General features: G+C 33.9%; 1 long non-coding RNA gene across 1 annotated transcript; it reads right to left on the bottom strand.

Moving 5' to 3' along the window:
* Positions 1–942: 942 nt before the first annotated feature.
* Positions 943–8,103, bottom strand: LOC118189354 (uncharacterized). The gene is made up of 4 exons (XR_004758258.2): positions 7,911–8,103; positions 6,718–6,827; positions 4,632–4,674; positions 943–1,162 (listed from the first exon to the last, which is right to left on the bottom strand). It is a non-coding gene; the product is annotated as an uncharacterized LOC118189354 (long non-coding RNA).
* Between the last annotated feature and the right edge of the window lie 7,721 nt (positions 8,104–15,824).

Here is a 15,824-nt window from a genome sequence, read left to right on the forward strand (position 1 = left end):
ACAATATAGTTAATTACCAAATTCAGTAAACATCATACATTTAGATTATTTGAATGTGCTAAATTTTAAAATTGTTAAATATAATCAGGAAATTGTAGAAAACTTACCTTTTCCAATAATTATGAAGTTGACTTTGTTATTTTCCTAGAAGATGAATGTTTAATGTCACAAATATTGCATTCATATCTTCAGATAATACACAAATATATACATATTTATTTATTAAAATTAAGTTTATCCAAAACATGTTAAAGAAAATATTAATTTGGATGTAAGTTAATCGAGTAACTTCTGTTTTAATTATACACATAATTATGATATGTAAAAATTTTACATTTATCAGCCAATCTTGCAATGTATTGTAATCTATTATTGTTGTCTTTCTCAGTTTAAAATCTTATAAATATATTAGATCAGTACTAAAAGTTCACCTCTACAAAAGAAATGCTTTATCGAGGCATTTTTAAAAAGTTCCCTTTTACAATGTAACTGTTAATTTCATAAATACATTCATAAAATTATGAAAATTCAAAATTACCTAAATATGTTCTTTATTTTATCTTATATACCAGATAAAATTTTAAAAAGTTAATTGGTTTAGGAATATTGAATTTTTTAATATTTATCTCGTGACTTTTTCTATAACATTATTATGTGGTGTGTTGATGTGGACATACCAATTATTTTTTTCATCAAATAGCTTTATGGTATTAAATGATTTAAAAGGAGGCAACTGGACAAAAGAAAGCAATTAGAAGTTGGCTATTTTATTAATTTGTTGTCAAATGCTGTGCATTTTATGCTCATATGATGACAATGAGTTATTTAAATTATAAAATTATTATGAACATATCCCACATAAATTAACAAGTATCAAATTTCAAGTTGTTTGAAGTATTATGAGCTGTAATACTTGCAAAAGAAATACACATGAAATTAATTTAAGAATTAGGTTTATTTTACAGGTTTTCGAAAACTGCAATTACTGTTAAACAATAAAAACCAAGATTAAATCTGAAGAGCATAATTTTTTTTCAATAATAAATTCAACATAAATTTCATTCAGTTTCGCCATATTTGTTCTATAGTTCGCTGTCTTTAATATCCTGCTCGATTTTTGTAAAAGTGAATTCTTTGTCACCCAATGTTTTGAAAACAGCTCCTAAACAAGAAAAAGAAAAATTTGTAATAATTTCAAACTTCAGATGTTTTCAGTTTTTAAATATAGTTGAAGTATTAAAAGATGCATATAAAATGCACTGAGTATTTCATATTTAAAAATTTACATTTCAGTAATTAAAAATTTAAGTTCATACTATCACACAGTAAACTTCAATTATATACCTTACACAATGCCTATAATTTCAAGTAAAAAATATCTAAAGATTTGCTTAGAATTGCAAAGTTAAGAAAGTCTTTAATGGCTATGTTTGTATTTAAGTACATGAGAAAAAACTTAATTTTTTATTAATTATATTACATTAGCCTTTCCAATTTTACTCCTACATATAGTAAAGAATATTCGCTTTCTTACAGATAACTTTTTCTTAAATAAAGAGTAATCAGAAAACTAATCACAACACTATATACATATAACAGAATACTTCAAAAACTTATACATGTCATTAACATATGTATATGCATTAACAGGCTATTTTACACATTTCAATAAACCAGAAACCAATACACAATCAAGTTTCCTCCAAAATAAGAACATAAATCTTTAATTATGATAACAATGGCATCTCAGTTTGCAATATAAAATATTTCAAGTCTACATTCATGTGCATTCTAAGCAAACAGAAAGCTGAATAACAATAAAATTATAAATACCATAAAAAAGTTAAAAGCCACATAGAATAATAGCAAGACTAAAAAAGTCTTCCTTCAAAAATCAATTTAAATTCAAAAATTTGCCTTCCTGTTTAACATCCCAAAATAGGGTTACTGTTTCACAAACTAAATTTCCTGTCTTGGCAAAATAAAATTGTCACTTCTGTTGCAGGAAATATTTGCTGCAAACTTTGTATGCAAATAATCCAGTGAAAAAAATTTAATTGTGGCTTGAATATTTTCTTTATTAAATAAATGAAAAATTCCCACATATTAATTTATGATCCACATGAAGCTTTTTACCTCTACCATATCATGCAGCTATTTTAAAATATATACTCTCATATAAAAGCCACAGAATTTTTTTACCAATATTAATATGGTATAAATCATTTCTTCTAAAAACAGCCCAAAAATTTCTGAATTGGATACCCAAAACATAATTCTACGTAACTGTTAATGTATGCATTTGCTTGCATATACTTAAAATGAATTATACACACAAAAACTTAACGTAACATAATAACTTTAATAAATTCTTAATTAGCAGGATGATTTGATTAAGGCAAAATATGAAAGAAATCTACCTGATGTAATAGTTGTAAAAGATATATTTAAAAAAAGCTAATACTGTTTACCTTACACATGGCAGAAATTGAGTAAACTGTATGCAGCTGGATTATTTATTAGGAATAGAAGTTAGATCAAAGTATCAGTTCTGGAAGGCTTTAACAATTTGGGTGCAAAGAAGCATCTCAATTTAAAAAAAGAATAAAAGCTAATAGAATTTTATAACTTTTACAATCTAGTACAAATATTAGACACATACACAACACTAAACGCCATTATTTACTTGCATATTTTAATTCTTTGTGTACTTTACTCCTTAATTTTTCAGGATATGATTTAGAAACAGAGTTATGGTTAAAAAAATATTGCTGAAACTGATAAGTCCTTTGAATTATATACTATAGTGCAAAGAGAGATGGAATATGTGACTAAATATGATAAATCAGATTACAATAACATTAAACAAATAACATGAAAAACTGAAAAAAGAAATTTTATTTGAAATTATTTTTTAACTCATGGAAAGACAGACAGTATTTCCAACTTATTAAATTCAATTACATCTTACCTTTGTCAAACCAATATTGGTACTTTTCCATTTTGCCGGTGCAAGCGATAAAGTCGCCCAAAATGGTACAACCGATGCCAAACAGATTATCCTCGCTGGTAACCTTTTACGTTTCATTTTCAAAACACGTTGCAGCTATTTCTATCAGATTGAATGTTTCTTTCAATACTGGGATACAATTACATCGAATTTTTACCAGATAGTTTAATTTTATGTCCTAAGGCCATTCGTGGTAATTAAATCGATTAGGATGCAATCACACTCTCACCCAAAATTATAGAAAAGGCAAAATCAAGGGTTAAATTCATCAATTCTAATGAGAACGCACTAGCAAAGTAAAGCACTGCGATTTTACATAATTTCTGAGTAAGCTATTCATACGAAATGAAATAATTCTTGCATTTAAACTTGTATTCCAAATTAAGATTTAACTTGAAATTAATGTAGATAATTACTGAGAGAATTAGCGTAGTTTAACATGAGATGAGATCACTTGAGGTCACGTGATATGAAACGGCGAATCAGAATGTTGTACCATGAAAGCATAGTATATTCTTAAATTAATCTCTTTTTGCAAATACAAATTAATGTCTTTCTACAAATTCATTGTCTTTATTTATTATCATTTTACAAAATTTTAAACGATATTAAAATGTTTATGCTTTTAAAATAAAAATTTCTTAGAACTAACATTTCTTAAAATTTTTTATGTGTATACTGTGTGTTGTCGCCAATAAAGTCTGCTTGACAAGATTTGCGCCGGCGAAACAGAAAAGTACCCTGATATTTTTAATTTTCATAAACTAACTATTTTAGGGAGGCTTCGTAGCACAGTGGCTAGTGTATCACGCAGCAGCACCAGAGGTCCGGCGTTTGATTCCCAGGCCAGGCAAAGTTGAAATAGCCTTTCATCCCTTGAGTGGGTCGATAAAATTAGTACCAAGTTCCATATGGGACTTAATACCAGGGGGCCTGAACAAGCTGACCACTTATGCAAAAACACCACAGAGCTCACTATCTAGAAAGTAGATATCAAGGCATTGCCAGCCATGGCTCTCTAAGGGCTGTTTGTGCCATCCAGTTTAGTTTTAAGTTTTACTATTTTAGTAACATAAAAATACATCTGTAACAGGTTTGGTTTAGGTTTATTTGATTACTGCAAAGCACAATAGGGCTATCTGCCTAAGGTGAGGAATGCCTTCGTGAAGGACTTTCTAAGGGAAACTGGCTCGTATACATGTTACACATGGGTAAAACCACGGAAACGGCCATGCAGCCAGACCGTTTGCGGGATTCGAACGTCGAACCGAACTACCAGTGTTCAGCGACTTTACCGCTGGGCCGTTGGCGAGCCTTCTATTACACAGGACCTGTGTGTGCAGGATCACCTTCGAAATTAAGAGAGTTGTATTTAAAATCGGTTCTAAACTAAAGCTGCTTTCTTGCCCAATTTTATACTATTGAAAATACCGGTAACTGTCAAAATTATTTGTATTCAATATGTGTACGATTATTAATGAGCTGCCAAATCGCAGTAAACCATCTAATATACTACATTCAACGTTATTATTTTTCTTTTTGAATGTCAGGTTTTCATTATTTCTGCCAATATATCTGTAACAGGACATAAATATTGAGTTAATGTAGAATAGAAAATTACCTTGCAACATATCCAATACGACTTAGTGGCAGTACTTCATTCTCTAGAAAAAAACATTTTAAATTATTATACTTAAATAAAAAATTCATATTTGTTACAGTAAAACATCATTAACACAATAAACCAGAGTTGAATGCAAATCTAGTTTAACTCCATTCTTGAAAACTAGTTTATTACTTTCAATTTAATTTAAAAATAATAAAAAAATAAGGTACGTATTACGATGACTACCTAGATATCTCCCCTAAACTGGCAATCCTTGTAGGTTATACAGGTTAACCCTAACGTAGGTTATAGAGGGCACTAAAATAGAAAGTATTAATCCCACAATAGGGACTCTAACATTTAGTGGGAACAGTTTGAAAAGTGAAACGGATATTTATAGTGAACCAATGCAAAACAAAAACAATAGTCCTTTAGGGACAAAGCCCATTTGGAATAATAAATAAATTAACAACTTTTAGCTATTTTTTCTTCTTGTAAAAAATAGACATACAGAATATTTTTAGAAAATAACAGTACTTTAAGCATGCATTTTCCACATATTTAACGCAATTCATTCTAGCTCTGTTACAATACTGGCAAAGGTACTCCTCTGTTATTAGGACGGGATTCAGAAATGTACAATGAAACCTCGAGATACGAGGAAAGTATAAGCAAAATACGAGCATTGACTCGAGTAACGAGCAATGAGCCAGGCTATTGGTATGGGTGGTGCCATTTCATTATCCGGCTCAACTCAAGGAATCCCCTCGTCAGATCATTCAGTGTTCTTTTATATACGTGTTTGTGCACTTGCAAGTTAATTGTTTTGACATTTAACGTGAAAATAATTATTTCAAGATGCCTCGCAAGAAGATTGTTGCCTCAGATAGTGCTGCAAAGAAAAATAAGAAGACCATGGCCGTCAATATCAAGAAAGAAATTATAGATAAACATAAGCATGGTGACGGAATTGGCAAAGACTTGCAGCCTTTCAACATCGAAAATCTACACTATTCTGAAGAAGCAGGAAGAAATTAAGAAACTTGATTTAGCCAAAGGAATTATCGTTGCTTCTAAGCACCATAAAAGTACTCCTAAATGTTGAGAAGCTGTTGTTGGTGTGGATTAATGAGGAGTTAAAAGGTTGGTAAGAAAGTTAAACTATGGTTATATTATTTACCAGTGTTATTTATTAGGAAAAATTGATTTGATATTAAAATGTTGATATATTTTGGGGTGTGGAATGGGTTAACTGAATTTCCATTATTTTCAATGGGGAAGCTCGTTTCTAGATACGAGAAATTTGCTATACCAGTTGAATGCTGGAACGAATTAAACTCGTATCTCAAAGTTCCACTGTAGATATGTAAGCATGTGTATATGCATGTATGCACATATATGTGTATGAATATACACATACATACATAAAGAATATACACATGCACACACGAGCACCTACATTTAAAAATGCATGCATATAAACACACATTTCTGAATCTGGTCCTGATAACAGAAGAATACCTACATGAATCATAGGATTTACATTAATCAGTTTTATTAGAATTCTTAAATGCAGAGAATTTCATCTTCACTATCCGAAAATTCAGTTTCATTTCCAGATGAAACTATATCAGGACAATCTCATTTATATTATTTCCCTCTAAGAACTGAAAATTTTTAAAACCTTTTCTATTCCATGGAAAACTAATGCTACATTAAACATATATTTTCTAAATCTGAAAATTTTAAGTTAGCTTAGAAACTGTAATCATTCTTAAAAAAGTTTGATTTATGCAGATGTTAGATCAATAAAATTACTTTCCTGTGAAAAAGTAATATGGCGTTGAACAACATGATTTAACACATCAAGATATACTAAGTGAAAATTCCTGAAATGTTTTATTTCTTGGTATCTCACTGTGCAAGAATTATATAAATAAGACTACCTCCCTTTTTAAAAAAAAAAATGTTTAGTAAATACTATGAAGAAAATTGGTTACATTATTTACAGTTCATAATTAATAGAAAATAAATCATTTCTTAGTTTATCAGAATTTATTTTTATCACATTTATAAACAGTACTAATTTAAACAAACATACCATTATGATTTCAATAATTATGAAATAGAAAATCCAAATCTGCATCTTTGATGGTCTAGTAGATTGGACGTCTCGTTTACTACAATTCAGCAGGGTGCTGACTGACCAGACTGTAATATATATATATATATATAAATTTACAAGGGAAAAAGCAACAAAAATATAAACAATTTCTTGGTTTTATATAAGCATTTCTGCACATTTACAATTTTAATTTTTTTAACTATCTAGTTATATCAAAATACATGATTTAGTAAAATATAATTCAAATAATTTAAGGTATATTAGATCAAATACTAATTTTTCAATAAATTGTTTCATGCAAGTCTAATAGTCAACATATCTATCAAGTTTTGACTTCGAAAATTATGTTTAGAGCTGCAGTAATAGTAATAAATTTATTCAAAACTGAAAGTAAAGCATTCTTACTTTAACTATTATTTTCTTTCTTTTTTTTTAATCTTTTAAAACAACAAAATCAAACAAACAAAAAAGAAATGCATTCATGAAAGGACTTAGGACTTACTTATTATTCATGAAAGGATATATTTCAGTAATTACAAGTGCATGAAAATTCAGTAGATTTGGAACAAAGTACCTGTGTTTCTATTGCATAAAATTTCCTGTTTTAATAGCACAATATCTTTGAGTTAAAGATTATATATTAAAGCAAATTTATAAAACTAAATTCAAAAATAAGGAATTAAATTATTTTTAGGGAAAACACTAAGCAAATAAAAAAATTTTGAATTTCATAAATAAATGAAAGTTACATGCTTTATTTTTTGGCATAAGGTAGATAATAATTTCCAGAACAGATTTCTGAACAATTAGTCATGTTAATATTGCCTTCCTTTTTCCATTAAAAGCTATTTCCTGCTTAATTACAGTATGCTTTAAGATAAATATTAAAACGTTTGAGTAAAAATAATATAACTATAAAAAGGTGAGACACATACAAACAGGAGTGACACAAACAGTAAGAAACAGACTAGTGCAACATTTTTTCAATTTATTGATTTGGTATTCTATGTCATTAACAGTACCAAATCCTGAAAATTAATCATTAGGCACGTACACAAAAGAACAACACATGGAAAATCACATTCCCTACACAGACGCTATTTATAAAATTTTATATAAGTGAAGAAAGTACGAGTATTAAACACTGAAAATATAAAATATTCACTTACTTTCTTCAAATAATTAGTAACATCGATGGATTCAGTCACAAACGCCAATCCACGAACAAACAGTATTCTTTGCGACTTTACCATTCTTTTCGACCGCCATTGCTGACTTCACAAATATCCCGCCACAACCGGAAGTAGAAAGTGTCTGCTTTGCCATTGGTCAGTGAACAAGAATTGAAACGCTTTTTTTTTCTTTATAATTAAACATATTAAGAAAGCCTCTAAATTAGCATATGAAATACACTTAATTTAGCATTATATAAATTTATATTCACAGCATCTCTGTATTAAGGTAATAATTCAATTTTTCTACGAAAAATAGAAATGTCTGTGTATGCGCATGCTCAGTGTATAAACGTAAATCCGATTAATTTTTATGTTAGCGTAAAATTAACTATGCAAATTTTGAGTTCATTTAACTGGACCCTTGTACTTATTCTGTAGATCTCCATATTAAGAATGTCTTTAACTGTTTCAGGAAAAATATAAAATGTAATATAATTTTTTATTTACATTATTTATTTATTTTTCACTTATATAAAAATTATTAAAATCGCTATATCATTTTCCTCGTACATTAAACAAAATTAAAAAATGTTAGCCTCATGTGATTTTTATAACAAAGATCAAAGGAATTGAAATATATGCAAAATATCAGGAGTCAGCTTGCAATTTCGTAGAGTTATTATTATTATTATTAAATAAAAATATTAGTATATCTTTGATTATTAAACTATTGTTCAAGAAGTTAAACATTTCCAAGCATCTTCTGCTCTATTTATTATTCTATTCCTCGACATGAAAGATTTGCTAGATTATTCCAATTTAATTGCCCACATTTGATAAATTAAATAAGGCGAGTATTGTACCAAACTCAGTAAGTACACAAATTTAATATACAGGTTATTCCAGTTAAATGGGCAATAGGATTTTCATAAAAGAAATTAAATTATGTAAATCAATGTAAGTGTTGATATGAATAAAAATAACAAATTTGATATAAGAAAATAAATAAGTTATTTTGAAATCGTTCAATTAAGAAAATATAATTTTTTGCAAAAATGCACGAAAAAAATTTAGCTCACATGTTAAAATTCATAGAAAAATTTTAGCCTCATATATGAATGCCCCTTTTTTCATGTTCGTGGAAAAGGAAAACAAAGTGAAATGCCAAAAATGCACTAAATATTTTGAATTAATAAACTTCATTTTCAATCTTTTTAGACTTCGTATAATATCCGTAAAAGTGACGAATGAAATATACCATAAAGGCAGTAGTTTCTTTCAGAACATTCGGATTCGTATAATATGCGTAAAAGTGACGAATAAAATATACCATTATGGCGGTAGTTTTTTCAGTACATTCGGATTCGTATAATTTTCGTAAAAATAACGTATGGAAAATAACGATAAAGAGTCAACAGTAACTTCAGCCTTTTTCATTTGTATAAATTTCGTAAAAATAACGTGCAAAAAATACCATACCCTTATTTCACCAAAATTATACGTATATTTTTGGAGACGTGCTGCCTGGGCAGGAAAGAGTTGCTCGCCATAGTCAAAGCTGTAGAACATTTCCATTACGGCAGAAAATTCCTCCTCTGCACGGACCATGCCTCATTAGCCTGGCTTTTAAATTTCAAGAATCTTGAGGGTCAAATAGCCAGGTGGATACAGAGACTCCAAAAATATGACATCACTATCCGTCATCGAAAGAGATCATCACACGGGAACGCCGACGCCCTGTCTAGAAGACCTTGCCCAGAAAGCTGCCGATATTGTTCCAGGGTGGAAGCGAAATACGAGCTGCTGATTCCGGTCGCAAGACAAATTACAACATCAACATCGGCTGATCGAGACTCGTGGAGTGATGAGAAGACCAGCTGGAAGACCGTCACATTAAACCCATACTTGATTTAATAGAGTCATCAAACAGAAAACCTACATGGCAGGACATTTCTATCTGTAGTCCTACAACAAAACAATACTGGGCACTCTGGGATTCACTTAACTTTCGAAACGGCGTCTTATACCGGAAATTCGAGTCGGATGATGGGAAGACGCTCCGATGGCAACTGATACTTCCAAGATCCCGGATTCCTGATGTCCTCAAAGAACTACATAAGAGCCCTACAGGAGGTCACTTTGGAATTATGAAGACCTTACAGAGAGTTCGTGAGCGCTTTTACTGGAATAATGCAAAAAATGACGTGCAAAAGTGGTGCCGATCTTGCGATGCCTGTGCAGGTCGGAAAGGACCTTTCTTTCTTTCCACCGACAGCGAGGCAGCCGGTCCACTGGGTAGTTAGCATATCGGCCAGGTAGCCCCGCTGACGGAAATAACTTGAACAAAAGACACACTTATAAATACATATTGTGCTCAAGACGACTGCTGGGGGCAGTGCAAACAAATGCTGGACGAAGACGATAGTGCATGATGGAAGAAGGGTGCATTGCGGGCGTGAAGAACAATTCCAGTTACATATTTACAGAGTAATGGATAGGTGGTTACAAATACTAAAAGTAATAAGAAGTAAAATACTAGAAAGTAAAACAATGCATAAAATAAAAAAAGGAAAACAGTGGAAACAATACATAAAATAAGGCAAAATACATAGTTCAAGGTTCATAATTCAAGGTTTACAGTTCAAGAAGATAAATATATACAGGGAATAAGAAAAGCCGAATAAGCTAACTTAAGATAAAATTAGTTCGCTACAGGTGCAGAGCATACAGGGGCTGTGCTGGTGACGAGGATGGTGGCTGAGAATTACTCCAGCCTGTCTGAGATTATGCGTACAATGTTTATGCAATCGCATATGCGTTTCAATGCACTGCGATTTTTTGAAGTAGCTTCGGCCCATGCATGGATGTGGTTTCTTACTGGTTGCCTAAGATGATATTTAGCGGTCTCTCTCCAAGCGAACAGATAGTGGTCCGGATCTCCTACCATCCCGCATGAGCAATGCTCGTTTTCGCGTCGTCTGAAGCGATGCAGGTAAGTCATGAAGGGACCATGTCCTGTTAGATACTGAGTGAAGTGAGACGAGCCAGATTTTAGAAGCCGGCAGACTTTTGGAAAAAATCTGTAAACTCTTCTGCCGGTGGTTTCTGTCTCCCACAGATGTTGCCAACGTTTGAGTAATTCTCTCTCGAGCTCAGCTTTTAAGAACGAACCCGGGAGAGGCACGTCAAGTGTGCGAACGTGGGGGTCAGTTGCTGCTCTTTTGGCTATTGCATCTGCAATTTCATTACCCAGTATTCCAGTGTGGGCAGGTACCCACTGGAGTTCAGGCCTATAGTATTTAGGTGTTCTTAGTAAGAGTTTTTGTATGGCCCTGACGAGTGGATTTTTACTACATTTGCCTTGGATTGCCTGGAGGCTAGAGGCTGAGTCTGAATATATACTGGAATAGTTATTTTCCAGTGCGTAGACAAGTGCAGCTTTTAATGCAATCAGTTCAGCCTGAAAAACTGAGTTGTGGTGCTTAAGCTTTCTTTCCCAGGTCTTTAAGATCTGGTTCCCAAGTAGAACACAGTATCCGCTACCGGTGCCACATTCTCCTTTGGAACCATCGGTGTAGATTGCAGTGGCGTTGAACCACGTTGGTGACCTGCAGTTAATCGAGATATTGAATTCGGCCGGGTGGCAAGGTGGCTCGAGAATGCTTTGCTCATAGTCAGTATAAACATAAGTCCTATCCCATAAACTTATTGTCTCTTTGAGTCGGAGCACTCGCACTATTGCACTCTCGCGCTGAGCTAAGAGATGCAGAGGCGGTAGTCCTGAAATCACGTTTAGAGCATTAGTGGGCGAGGTTTTATATCCGCGGGTAATGCTCAGGAGGAATGGTCTTTGTGCTGAGCGTAGCAGATTCTCTATTTTAGTAGTGATCGTTATGCCCCACATGGAGGCTCCATGTAGTGCAATACGTTCAGCAACTACAGAGTACCACGTCTTAAGCATCCTCGAAGAAACTCCCCATGTTGGTGCTGCTGTTCTGAGCATGGAATGAAATATCCTGTGAAGTCGTGCCTTGACCTCCTTTAAATGTGGCATCCAAGTCAATGTGTCGTCAATTATAACTCCAAGGTACCTCAAGTTTCTGACTATTTTAATATTTTTCCCATGAAGGTTGATGCACGGGGTTCTTCGATGGCGCTTACCTGGACAGATAAGCATACCTTGGGTTTTTGAGTTGGCAATAGTTAACTTATGGTCATTGGCCCATTTGGCCACCTTGTCCATTGCTTGTTGTGCCCTAGTCTCATATGCGTTGCGGCTGTGCCCTTTGGTTACCAGCAAAAAGTCATCCGTATAAGCCAATATTTCCGTGTGAGGATCTGTGTTAAAGAGGGTCAGCGCTGTGTCCGCTACAAGATTCCAGAGCAGTGGACCCAGACAGGATCCTTGAGGACAGCCTCTATTGATGGAACGTGAGTGTACTCCTGCGTCCGTAGTGGCTTGTAAGCGGCGTTCACTTAGGTAGCTGTAAATAAGGTCAAATAGAATCTTAGGGCTACCCATGTCCTGTAATCTCTTCAGTACATCGGGCCACCACAACGAGTCGAAAGCGCCCTGTATATCCACAGAAATAATGAGACTATGTTGGTTATTTATTCTGTTATTTGTTATTAATTTTCGTAGGTGCTGCAGCGCGTGATCCACCGATCTGCCAGGAATGAAGCCGTATTGTTTGTCATTTATGCTTTGTCCAGACAGGATATAGTGTTTAAGTCTTTGAAGGACGACTCTTTCTAGTACTTTACCCAAGGCAGGAAGAAGGCAAATAGGCCGGTAAGACGTTGGTACATTAGGGTCTTTTTTCGCTTTGAGGAAGAGCACCACCTCACCAAGTTTCGTGCCGGCTGGGAAATATCTGTTGCGCCAACATGCAGTGATGTAGGCATGCAGTAATTCCGGATGCATACTGTTAATGGCTTGCAGAATGCCATTATCTATCCCATCAGGACCTGGTGCTTTATTGGTGTTTAACGCTTTAACAATGTCGCTTATTTCTTTGGCGTTAGGCAGTGGTTCAAAATCTGTTTTCTTGGTATTGTAATATTGCTCGACGCTGGCTCTGATATTTCTTTGTGCGGGATTATCTGTGTCTGCGTTATCAGGTCTAAAGATATTGTCCAGAATATGCGCAACTACTTCTGTGCTAGTTGCTGCTCCGTGGCTTATTGTGGCAGTAAGATTAGTAGGTGTAAACATCTTGTCATGTGCAATACGGAAGACAGTTCCGAACTTATTCGCAGTGTTGGTACAGTACTCTTTCCAGGATGAAAACTTCGCTTTTGCAATCTGTCTTTTGTAAGCAGCTCTGTGCTTTCGAAAAATTAGCGAGTGTGTCTCTCTTTCTAAGGAATCCTTGCATGCTTGCATTTCGCGCCTTAGGGCACGGACTTTGCTGCGTTCAGCAGTCAGCGTGGTGCTCCACCAAGGAGTGCATTTCGGGGCTGCGTAATGTTTCCTTTTCAAGACTTTTTCGCACACTAAGAGCAGTGTTTGCATAAGATCTTCATGCATGGCGTCGATGTCTTTACTACTGTTGCAATTGTTACATTGTGCCACGAGACTTTCAATATGGGTTGAAAGTGCATCTTTAAATTTGTTCAGGTTTGCAGTTAATAACAAAACTTTTGCCTTAGTATATGGCTCTACAATTGCATTGCTTTTATTTCTGAGAATGCATATTTTTATAGTTATTATATCCAGGCTCACCCCAAACCCAATACGGTAATTTAAGTAAAGTGTCCGTGAATATCTGTAGGTTGATGTCGAAGAATATAAAGCCGTAGATGGCAACACAGGGAATTTCTGAAGACAGCGTAGACGCATTGTATTTTAATATTAAATAAACAAATCTTGTACTCTATATATAGAAAGTATTGCCCGCTTATTGCATAACAGTTTTCTCGTCCGCCTATACGGTATAAAAGTTTGTCTCTTTCTTGCTCAGGACACATTTAGTTTCTAAGTTTAGTTGTTTTACTTTTTTGAATGAAACTGCATTGCTTCTTAGATGTAAAGCGGTGGTTTTGTAATGTCTTGGTGTGGAGAAAATGTTTTTCCGTGATTACTAATTTTATGTAACATATATCCGAACTTGTTGGAAAGGTGAGTGCCGACATTTCTCCTTTTAGTGTTACATGTGTGAACTTATAAGAAACTTCCGAAATTCTTATCTAAGGAAATTTTTCTCAAAAATATGGGTAAACCAGACCGGCTTCATGAAGTAAAAATTTCAGCAATTTGAACGTTTTATTGCGAAACGTTCTTTCCCGGAGGACATTGCACCAAGCTCCAGTTTTTTATTGTTCCATTTACGGGGATTAAGAAGGCTAATGAGCACGTAACCCAGTGAACCAGCTGTTGTGTCGATGGCGAAAAGGAAGAAGGCAGACAATAAATTGCTATAAAAGTTGCTTAATTTTGAACTCTCCACTCCCACGATTTAGACTCCGTGCTTGTTCTTCCTTGCTTATTGACGCTGAAAAATTAAACTGTCAAGATTAGACATGATGGGATGAACATAAATCTGACTAAAATTACATGAAAGAGGGAAGCCGAATAAACAGTGAAAGATTCCTTGGGAGATGTGTTGCAAACGGCCTACTTCCGTTTACTAGCGTATTTTTGACATCTTCGCTGACATTGAATTTACAGATGAAACTCCTAGTAACTTTCGAAAGTGGAAGATTACCGAGACAAATTCTGTTTAATTTGGTTCGCTGTTGAAAAAATGCAAAGAAGGGAAATTCGGCTACGGAAGGAACAAAAAGCGAACAAAAAGGGAAATTCAAACTTCCGAAACTAGAATTGAGGAAATTTAGTGGAGAACCGAAAGACATTCTTGCCTTTTAATCCAAGTTTGAAACAATTTCACAAAGATGATGCTATTGTGGATTAAGACCAATCTCAATATCTGTTACAATGTGTGGTAGTAGATCTTAAAACGGCAAGATTGGTGACAAGTTTTCCGCCAACTAATGAAAACTATTCAAGGATAATTGCACAACTTAAAGATGGCTTAGAGAGAGATTAACTTTTGGTTCAGATTTATGTACGGGATCCATTTTCCATAGTAACGAAAAATTCTGCTGGTCGGATTAAATGAGATTTAGCTGAACTTTATGATTTACTTGAGAGCACGCTCATGGCCCTCGAAAGCTCAATGGTAGAACTAAGGAAGAATTTGCTGAATTTTTGGAGCCACTTGTTGAGTCCTGCTTACCAGAAACTGTTCAATGGATGATACTTCGTCCCAGCAAGATAGTGCGCGCTCTTTGGATAAACGTTTGTGCTTTCTTCGAAACCAAGTGCAAAGGGAGGAAAGGATTAAGCTCGCACGTAACCGGGTCGGGAGCTTCCCTCATTCACGTCCACATTCTGATGTTCCCTATTGCTCTACAGCTGCTGCCTTCGTAAATTTCCAAGGCAATACAGGTAGGCGGAATTTAGGTTGTATTTTTTGTTAGAAATCCCACAATTCTGCCGAATGTTTTTCTGCTCGCAAAATGTGTTTAGAAGATAAACTAAAGCCTTTGGTGCAAACGCCTGTCTATTTTCGCCGCCTACGAGTTGGACATACCTCACAGGCCTTCAGAAAAAAAGTAAAATGTTTAACATGTGTATAAATTTCACTATACCAATATGTGCTCTAATAGCGAAACTGTAAAGCGAAATGAAACTCAAAGTACTGTTTTTTCAAGTAATGCATTGTCTAATCAGCCAACTGTTAATAAAAATGTGTATTTGCAAACATTTGATTTAAAAATAGTTTTCGAAGGTACACAACTTACAGTTCGTACGATTTTCGACAGTAGTTCACATAATCTTAACTTTCAGAAAGGGTCATCACGTTTTTGCAACTGCGTCCCAAATCGAAAAAAAAACATTCTTGG

The sequence above is a fragment of the Stegodyphus dumicola genome, chromosome 11 (assembly GCF_044657685.1).
Source record: "Stegodyphus dumicola isolate Sdum_Otavi_A_Nest chromosome 11, ASM4465768v1".
NCBI classification, from domain to species: Eukaryota; Metazoa; Arthropoda; class Arachnida; order Araneae; family Eresidae; genus Stegodyphus; species Stegodyphus dumicola.